The sequence below is a fragment of the Sinohyriopsis cumingii genome, chromosome 3, assembly GCF_028554795.1.
Source record: "Sinohyriopsis cumingii isolate HCF-2022 chromosome 3, ASM2855479v2, whole genome shotgun sequence".
NCBI lineage: Eukaryota > Metazoa > Mollusca > Bivalvia > Unionida > Unionidae > Sinohyriopsis > Sinohyriopsis cumingii.
The window spans coordinates 115,062,479-115,071,935 of record NC_142963.1 but is presented as its reverse complement, the minus strand read 5'-3'; positions in this window follow the sequence as shown (position 1 = coordinate 115,071,935).

Here is a 9,457-nt window from a genome sequence, read left to right as displayed (position 1 = left end):
AGAACTGCTCCTCCGATACTCCATTCGATTAGATATACACCCAGACAACCATCCCACCAAAATAGCTATAAATAAGAGTGAACTTGTCTTCCAACCGAAAATCATACCCACCACACCAAGTGGCAAAGTAATCCTTGAACTAAGAGAAAAGATACCTCTACTAAAAAAACATGTAACAAACAATACAGACCAGAACAAATCACCATGGTTACAAAAACCACCAAGGATTAACATTGAAGCTACAAAATTAGGCAATAAAAAAGGACAAGAAAACTTATTAAAACCTGTACTGGTAAACGAAATCAACCAAAAATACCCGGACTATGTTAAAATATATACCGATAGATCAAAAACAAACAACCCACTAAGAACAGAAGCAGCAATAGTCATCCCTGAATTCAATATACAAACGGGATCCAGATTACCTGACTATTGCTCCATTTACTCCACTGAATTCTGGGCTATACTTGAATCACTACAATGGATCAAAGACAACCAAATACCTAAAGCAGTCATTATAAGCGATTCCCTAAGAGTTATCAAATCGATCCAAAATCGCAATACACACTCTAGGGAACAATTCCTCGAGAGAGCATGCCAATTAATCGACGATATCACCACAGCACATCAATTAGTCGAGCTCATGAGGATATACCGTCGCACATTGGAATCTCTGGCAACGAAACAGCAGACAAAGTTGCACAAACCAAACTAGGAGATCAAAACTCAAGCTTAACTATAGCTCTACAGAAGCACTAAGTTTCGCACAAACAAGCATATATAGACCAAACATGGCAAGATTTTTGGAACTCCTCCACAAAAGGTAAAATGCTCCATGAAACCCCAAACCCCGTAGATAGGAACACACGGCTTACTAAGGGTACCTATTTAGAACAGAAAACCATAAACAGGATAATAACTGGAAAAACGTAACTAGCAAGCAGTTTTGGAAGGTTTATAGTACCCAAACCAGCAACATTAACTGCTTTAACTGCCACACCACCAAAGATCTACAGCACGTATTCAATATATGCCCAAAATATAGGAAAATATTTATCAAAACCGAAAAAGAGATTGGATCAGCACACACATACCCAGAGTTACTTATGGACTCTATTAAATATAAACAATTAGCATATAAAAATATAAATAAATTCATAGACTCAGCAGGACTTAGGAACAAAATAAAATTACTATCCCCACAAAACTAAAATACCCTGTAATTAGCTAAATAAATTTAGAAGCCACCACATACAAACCCATAACATATCATTCAATTTTATAAAAGTATTAATAAATGATTCACTTACGAAGCACATATAAAAAACTAAGGAAACCGCAAAATCGGATGTCCTAGATGTCCTGAACGAACCGAGTAATCAGCTAGGACTCCGGTCCTAGATGTCTTTAACGAACCGTGTAATCGGCTAGGACTCCGGTCTCTTGCTAACTAAAGTATAAATACCATTCAGTCTCTAAAAACATTAATAAATAAATAACTTAAAGAGGCACTATCTAAAAACTTATAAATAACATAACGTAGGAAGCACACCCTAAACACCTCGACTAGTAATACCATAATAACCTTGAAAATCTCTCTTCATACATGATTTCTACTAAGAACCTCTATAAACAGCATAGAACACACCCCTTTTTGGGACATTTTGACAAACAAAAAAAAAAAACCAAGAAACACCAGGCAAATGCAACAAGAAACCAGCGATGTGAAGCAAGCAGGACCGTTCCCGAGCTCTCCTTCCCACTAATGACAGCCAACCATTCAACTGTAAGGGACCTTTATGGACCCACAGATTGAGGCCAAACAATCAGGGTTCCTTGAATCCATAAAAGCCTGGGGGAGGTGGCAACATTACATTTCCCAGGAACAACTAGCAGGCTGCGGTGCAGTCAGAAAAAAGTGGCACATGCACAATTGTGCGCACGCTACTATAATTAAACTCAACAACAAAAAATCAAGGCATGTTTGTAAATGAAAACACAGAGACTTTATTTGCTACTTTAAATGCCGGTGATGCTATAAAATGTTTTGAAACAGAGATTTTATTGCACAAAACAAATTGACCTTCAAATTTAATTTTTTTCAAAGTTCATGTTTGAATATCAATCTAGACAATACAAAAATAATTGGTTTTTTTTAAGTGTGGAATGTTAAAATATAAAGAACAGTGGCATTTTGACAATGTATTTCCGACGTCGGTTGATTGAATGTGTCTTTTTGTATAAATATATAGGTTTAGGTTTATATCCTAAAATTGATATGGAATATAGCTAAATGTACATTGGCTGATCAGGCAAAGAAAACTGTTGAATATAGTTTAGATATAGGTGTAAATTTGGTTGCTTTGGTAGTTTGCATATTTTGAGACTTTTCGATAGTATGATTAAACATGTTTGGACTAGAGTTCAAGACTCTATTCTGAAGTAATATAAAAATACAACACACAAGTTTTGTAAACGGTACCATAACCACTCACCTTGGATGAAGAATGCTTATTCAGTTACACACAGTGGCAGATACCTACTATGTGTTACATAATATACAAGGTGTATTACATTTCGATTATGTCTAAATTCACATGAATCGAAACCTGTATTCTTATAAGTGTTATCTGATATCAAAACATCTTTATGAAAATAATCGTATTACATCGGCGTGATGCGTAAAATACATTACTCTATTCATATGGGTTGGTAAGGATTCATCACGTGTTGGAAATCTGAATAGTTGATAACATGTTTCAAAAAAGTGAAATATTGTATGATACAAAAATGGCATAATGAAATTCATGTGATCATTGCGAGAAACTTACAGATGGATCGAGTCCGCTAAATTCTGAAGCTTTTATCTACATGACATGCATTGAAATTTACAACTGAAATTCTTATCTTTTGATGTTAAAGTAAGAATTTAGAGATAAAGACAAGTCGACATTATAGCTTGGATATATTTGATAGAATCTACCCATATCGTGGAAAGAATGATTTTAATGCTTCTAGAAAACTGACATGATTTTATTTTAAGATGTTATGTAGACGGATATCTCATATAAAACTATTTACATAAAATATGGTTTAATAAGAGATCATTTATCCTTTTTGTTAAACTTATTACCGCTGTTAATCCCAGTACCTTAACAAGTCTACTTATTTTTCTGTACTATCAAGAGAAAGGTTATGATGTGTCCTGTGATATAATACATATTTGTAGTTATATTGTTGGTTGTTTGTGTGCGCTCCGTTCCAACGTTATATTATGCTATTGTATATGTATTATCAACCAATGGCCTGAAATACTGAACAAATGTATTGTCATGTATTGTATTGTATTGTATTGTGTATTGTATTGTTATGTATTGTAAGAATAGTTCATTCAATAGTTAGGTACAGTTGGAAACACGGTTCATTTTGATAAATACATTAAAAATATTATTACAGCCCAGCTTAAATAAATGCAGTACGTAAGATACAAATTGTTCATCTTGAGATATCTTGATTGATATGGCTTCAAATTTTGTGGAATAGGTTGATACCATAGATTTAAACACACCTGAAATATCACAAAAGAGGTTTCGATACACGAGTTTATTTATATGTTCTCCAAATATGTAAAAGTATTGAACCACTAGGGTTTCACCATGCCGTATAAAGTACCAATTACCGATCGATGTATTACGTAGAGGAGGAATAATCACAATGAAATCGCCCTTTGATTCTAGAAAGGGCCAAGGATCGGTCCAACATTGTAAAACGAACCACAAATTACCTATAGACAGAGCAGACGTAACAACGCCCTAATTGTTGACTTATCACACCATATTAAATCAAAGTATTTTACATTCTTGCCTACTGAAAATTTCATGAAAAACGGTTGACAAATATTGAAGTTATGACGATTTGAATTTGTACATGACATATAGTGGTGGTCAGATAAATGATGGGTAATAACAATGTGCTTGTGAATACCGTGATGTTCACATCTTTGTCAGCTACATTTCACTCTGTATTTTTGTACTTTAAACAAGGCATCATGCCCATCGAATCATCCAGCGAAATCAAGCTGGTTACTTATTCCTTATTCTCGATTCAATAAGGAATAAGTAACCAGTTACTTATTCCCGATTCAAATATTTTCACATACATTTGAATACTTATTCCTTATTCACACCGAGTTCTTTTATTTATTCATTATTCCCAATTCAGTGTGTAATTAGTTACCACTTAGTTAATGCAGATGAAAGCTTTCAGGGCACGCATTGGTGTAATTGTAACATGACTGGAGAAATACGAGTGCTATACGAGTGCAATATAAAGCTAAATATAGACAGATCAAAGATAGATGAAGGAATGGTTTAGCATATTGATAGGAATACGTGTTTTGTAATTTGATATAGGATTAATTAGCTGTGTTAGGCATCTGGGTCGTGTCTTGTGATGCATGGCGTTAAGTATTATTATTCGGGTTCGAAAAGCTTACTAATGACTCAGAACAAGTGAAACCACAAAAAATCATACAAGGGTGAAATTGGAGATTTTTCTTGTGTGGTCGTCATGTCCTTAAAGGAGAATTATATGCAGTATTTACGAGTTTAAGAAGCCTTCGGCTGACATGAATATTATCAAATGGATCTGTGATATCCAAATAAAAATATATATTAAGACATCTGGGATGAACTGAAAAAGGCGTGCTGTTCTACACGAAAATTATATAGCACACACACAATATAGCATATATACACATATCACACACGGGACGTAGGAGACCTCTAGCCATGGTCAACTAAGAACTCAGGTGAGGGATTTCGAGTTAGGTGATAGAAACTGAACTCGGATGAATAACCCTATAGATAACACTAGGACCTAAATACCCCATCAAAAATTTCGTTTAAATTTTTTTTGGATCAAAATTCTTTTATTTTTTAAATAAAAAAACAACAATAAAAAACAAACAACATGCTAATTTGGTGGAAGCAACAACACATAAAAAACATTTTCTTTTTTTATAGGTGTGTGTGTGTGTGTGGGGGGGGCATCTGTCTGGTGCCCCCCCCCCCCCAAAAAAAAAGAATATTGTCTTGAAGTCCTTGGAACTGGGGAAATTAGCATACTTGTAACCGATTTCCAGAAAGTGGGGTTATAAAGGGGAGTGGAGGACGGGTAAAGCACATGCCGCAAAAAGATTATATCTTACTTATACAGTTTGGTCGTTAAGTATCATCTTTTACGAGATTTGACAAGGAACCTTCTTGAGATGTTATCTCTAGAGGAAAGTGTCGTAACGAAAGACGTCCTGAGAAATTTCGTTGAGCCGATTTCGAGAAATCAGCTAGATGCCGGAGGTCTCGTACGAGACATACCATAAGATTATAACATAGACCCTTCTTTGACATTTTATCTCTAAGGGATAGAGCTCCATCCACGAAAAATGTCCTGACGAATTTCGTCGAAAGGAAACAGCACAATAAGGAACGCCCTATGGGTACCTGGTATTACCTCACCCCCACCCCCGAAAAAACACAACAAAAGCAAGGACACACAAATATTAATACACACAAATATTAATATACTGTATCGATAGTTTATACTAATTGAACACTTGCTAAGAGGATTTTGATTTCAATGTCTCCTGCATATTATCTAACTAGGTACACGGTCTAACAGGAGAAAAAGTTTTGTTTTTTTTTAAATTATATGAGGCGATTTCGAAATATCTACTGCTAGATGAAGGTTGAGTAAGACACACGCAGTGAGAACGTTATATCTTTATAAAGTTTTGACATGGAATCTTCTTTGATAATTTATTTCTAAGGGATAGAGTCAACTCTCGAACGACGTCCTGACGAATTTCGTCGATAGCAAACCACGATATAAGGGGCGTCCGAAGGGTATCTGGTATAAAAAACACGCATATATTAATAAACTGAATCAAGAGTTTGTACTAACTGAACATATGATTAGAGGATTTTGATTTCAACGCCTGTAGGACAGCACCTGGTTAGGCACCCGTGCTAAAATTAAAATAAAAAAACCAAACAAAAATACGTTGAGTCGATTTCGAGAAAGTCGCGACCACATAAAGGCGGCCGGGTACAACACATTCCGTATGAAAATTGTATTTTACGTATATATTTGGGCCATTGAATCCCTTCTTTATAGAGTTTAACATAGACCCTTGTTGACATTTTCTCTATAGGAGGATTGAGTCAATCCACGAAAGAAGTCATGACGAATTTCGTCGAGAGGAAACCGGGAAATAAGAGACGCCAGATGTGTACCGGGTATGAAAAACACTCAATTGTTAATACATTGTATCAATAGTTTGTACTAATTGACACCTTACTTAGAGGATTCTGATTTCAACGCCTCTCATAAAGTATCTAAATAGGGCCCCATTCTAACAGCAGGAAACGTTTGAAGAAAATACGCCGAGTCGATTTCGAGAAATTCGCTGCTAGAGAAAGGAGGTCGAGTAGAACATCTACTGTTGTGCAGTGGGGCCATTACGTTCCCCTCTTTAGAGTTTTGATACAGACAATTCTTTAATATTTTATCTCTAAGGGATAGAGTACATCCACAAATAAAGTCATGACGAATTTCGTCGTGTGGTAAGAACGAAATAAGAGGTACCGGGTGTGAAAAGCACTCACATATTCAAAGATTGTAGCAATAGTTTGTACTAATGGAACTTCCACGCAGAGGATTTTGATTTAAACGGCTCTTGGACATTATCTAGCTAGGGACCCGTTCGAACAGCAGGAAAATAGATAAATGAGCTAAATGAGAAATTCGCGACTAGAGGAGATAGACTACAACACATGCCGTAAGGTTATATCTTACGTTACCTTTTCTCTGACATACACACTTCTTTGATATTTTATATCTCGGGGATAGAGACCATCCACAAAGGATGTCCTGATGAATTTGGTCGAAAGGAAGCAACGAAATAAGGGGCACCCTATGGGTACCGGGTATGAAAAACACGCTAATGTTAATAGATTTATCACTAGTTTGTAGTGATTGTACATCGACTTAAAGGATTTTGATTTCAACGTCTTTTGGACAGTATCTAAATAGGGACCCGTTCGTAATGTAGGAAAGATGTGAATAAACTTCATCTAGCCAATTTCGAAAAATTCGCAGTTGGAGAAATATGGTCGAGTACAACACGTGCCGTCAGAAGATGACGTCATACCTATTCAGCTGGGCCATTACGTCCCATCTTAAGAGTTTTGACGTGGACCAGTCTTTGATGTTTTATCTCTAGAGGATAGATCCAGCAACAGTGCGGGTCCTCACGAATTTCATCAAGAGGGAACGATCAAATAGGGGGTGTTCGAAAACCACGCAAATGTTAATATATCGTATTACTAGTTTATACTGATTCTTCTCCAACTTAGAGGATTTTTATTTCAACGTTTCTCAGACATCATCTATTAGGGACCGGTTCTAACAGTAATCAAGGTTTGAAGAAAATTCGTGGAACTAATTTCGAAAAACTAGCGGCTAGATAAAGGAAAGCGAGCAGAACACATGCTGTAAGCTTATATCTTACGTTTACATATGAGCCATTACGTACCCTTTTCACTGAGTTTTGATATTTACTGCTAGGGGATAGCGACCACCAACGACGTAAGTCCTGATGTATTACGTTGAGAGGAAACAGCTCAATACGGGGCGCTCTATATGTCCCGTGTAAGAAATACCCGTAAATGTCAATAGATTGTATCACTAATTTGTACTAAGAGTACGCCAACCTAGATGATTTCGATTTCAACGTCTCTTGGTCGGTATTTAAACGGGGACCAGTTCCAACAGTAGGAAAAGTTTGAAGAAAATTCGTCAAGCCGATTTTGATAATTTTTCGGCTAGATAGGGTAAGTCGAGTACAACGCTTGCCGTCAGAAGATGAGATCATACAGATATTGTTGGGTCATTACGTCCCATCTTAGAGATTTTACATGGACCTTTAATTGATATTTTATTTCTAGGGGATAGAGTCCATCCACGAAGGCAGTCCTGACGAATTCGTCAAGAGATAGGAACGAAATAAGGTGCGAATAGTAAGTACCGGATGAAAAACACGTAAATGTTAATAGAGTGTATCACTAGTTTGTACTGATTGTGCTCCAAGTTAGAGGATTTTGATTTCAACATTTCCTGGACAGTATTAAATTAACGACCCGTTCTAACAGTTGAAAAGTTTTGAAGAAAATTCGTCGAGCCGATTTCGAGAAATTAGCGGTTTGATAAAGGAAGTCAATCAGAACACATGCCTTAAGATTATATCTTAAGTTTACTATTGGGCAATTATTTCACCTCTTTGTACTCTTTTGACATGGACCTTCCTTTGATATTCTATCCGTAGCGGCTAGAGTCCACCTAGGAAGGATATCTTGACGAATTTCTTCGAGAGAAAACAATGAAATAAATGGCGCCTTATGTGTCGCGGGTATGAAAAACGCGCAAATATTAATAGATGGTAATGTTTTTATTAATTGTAGTCCAACTTAGAGGATTTTGATTTCAACTGCTCCTGGACAGCGTCTAATCAGTGATCAGTTCTAAAAGTAGTAAAAACTAGAAGAAATTTCGTCTAGCCAATTTCGAGAAATTCGCGACTAGATGAAGGAGGTCGAATACAATATATGCCATAAGAAGTTGATATAGGACGTTGGGCTATTACTTCCCCTCTTAAGAGCTTTGACATGAGCCTTTTCTTCCATACGTTATCTCTAGGGGATAGAGTCCATCCACGATGGAAGTCCGACGAATTTCGCCGAGAGTAAACATGGAAATAAGGAGCGTCCTACGGGTACTGGGTATGTAAAAATCTCAAATCTCGATATACTGTATCAATAGTTTGTACTAATTGAGTTTCTACTTAGAGGATTTTGATTTCAACGTCTCTTAGACATTATCTAGTTAGGGGCCCGTTGTTACAGTACGAATAATACCGAAAGAAGATTATATCTTATGAACACAGTTGGGTCATTAAGTCCCATCTTTAGAGTTTTGACATGGACCCTTCTATTATATTCTACCTCTAGGGGATAGAGTACATCTATGAAGGAAGTCCTGACGAATTTCGTCGAGAGGAGTCATCGATATAAGGGGGAGTAGGCTATACGAATCGGGTATGAAAAACTCAAAAGTTAATTGATTGTATCAATAGACTAATAATTGTACTCAAATTTAGAGGATTTAGATTTGAACGTCTCTTGTACAGTATTTAAATCAGGACCCGGTCTAACAGTATGAAATGTTTGAAGAAAAGGTTTCGAGCCCATTTCGAGATTACGTGGCTAGAGACAGGAGTTCGAGTGATATGTTGTCTCTCGAGGATAAAGTCCACCAAAAAGGGAAGTCCTGACGAATTTCGTCGACAAGAAACAGCGATATAAAGGGCGCCCAGTGAGTGTCGTTTTTGAACAACACGAAC